Genomic DNA, 1314 nt, shown 5'->3' with positions numbered 1-1314 from the left:
ATGTCCCCATGTTATATGTCCCCATGTTATATGTCCCCATGTTACATGTCCCCATGTTATATGTCCCCATGTTATATGTCCCCATGTCATATGTCCCCATGTTATATGTCCCCATGTTATATGTCACCACTTTCTGCCCCGGGGCCGCTCAGCCCGCACCTCCTCCAACTCGCTGCCCTCGTACTGCTCCTGGTAGCTGAAATCAAGGCTGGAAGGGAAGGGGAGGGGGCACAGAGCCTTGTTTTGGGGCTGTCACCCCTCACCCCCCCACGGCCGCCCCTTCCGACCCTCACCTGGACATGGAGCTGTCCTCATCGGCCGCGTCGTCGTCGCTCTCCTCCTCCTCCTCTTTCCCCTCCTCCTTCAGCCCTGCCCTCAGTCTCGCTGCGGTCTTGGGGTGCAAACGTCGGCCGCCCCCCCGGCCCCGAGCCACCCGGCGGATGCTCTTCGCCAGTTCCCTGCCCCGATCCCGCAGCTGCTGCTGCTCGTGACCGCGCAGCGCCCGCACCGCCCCCAGCCACAGCTCGGGGGTCTCCTCGTCGCTGGAGTCACTGAGGGGTTGGGGCAGGGGGTGGGCAAAGCCACGGCATCCCCCAACCCACGGCATCTCCAAACCCACCCCGTCCCCAAACCCATGGCAAACCCAAACCCACAGCATCCCCGAACCCATGGCAAACCTAAATCCACAGAGTCCCCTAACCCAAGGCATCCCCCAACCCACGGCATCTCCAAACCCACGGCATCTCCAAACCCATGGCAAACCCAAACCCTCAGCATCCCGCACCCACAGCATCCCGCACCCACAGCATCCCGCACCCACAGCATCCCCCAACCCACGGCAAACCCAAACCCACAGCGTCCCCAAACCCAAGGCATCCCCAAACCCTCCCCATCCCCAAACCTACAGCATCCCCAAACCCATGGCAAACCCAAACCCACAGCATCCCGCAACCCAAGGCATCCCCATACCCTCCCCAAACCCAAACCCACCCCATCTCCAAAACCACCCCATCCCCAAACCCAAGGCATCCCCCAACCCATGGCAAACCCAAACCCACAGCGTCCCCCAACCCAAGGCATCCCCCAACCCACCCCATCCCCAAACCCACAGCATCCCCAAACCCATGGCAAACCCAAACCCACAGCGTCCCCTAACCCAAGGCATCCCCAAACCCACCCCATCCCCTAACTCATCCCATCCCCAAACCCACAGCATCCTCCAACCCACGGCAAACCCAAACCCACCCCATCCCCAAACCCTCCCATCTCCAAACCCACCCCATCCCCAAACTCAACCCACCATCATACCCTTCA

The sequence above is a fragment of the Coturnix japonica genome, chromosome 25 (assembly GCF_001577835.2).
Source record: "Coturnix japonica isolate 7356 chromosome 25, Coturnix japonica 2.1, whole genome shotgun sequence".
NCBI lineage: Eukaryota > Metazoa > Chordata > Aves > Galliformes > Phasianidae > Coturnix > Coturnix japonica.
This window is presented reverse-complemented; position numbering follows the sequence as displayed.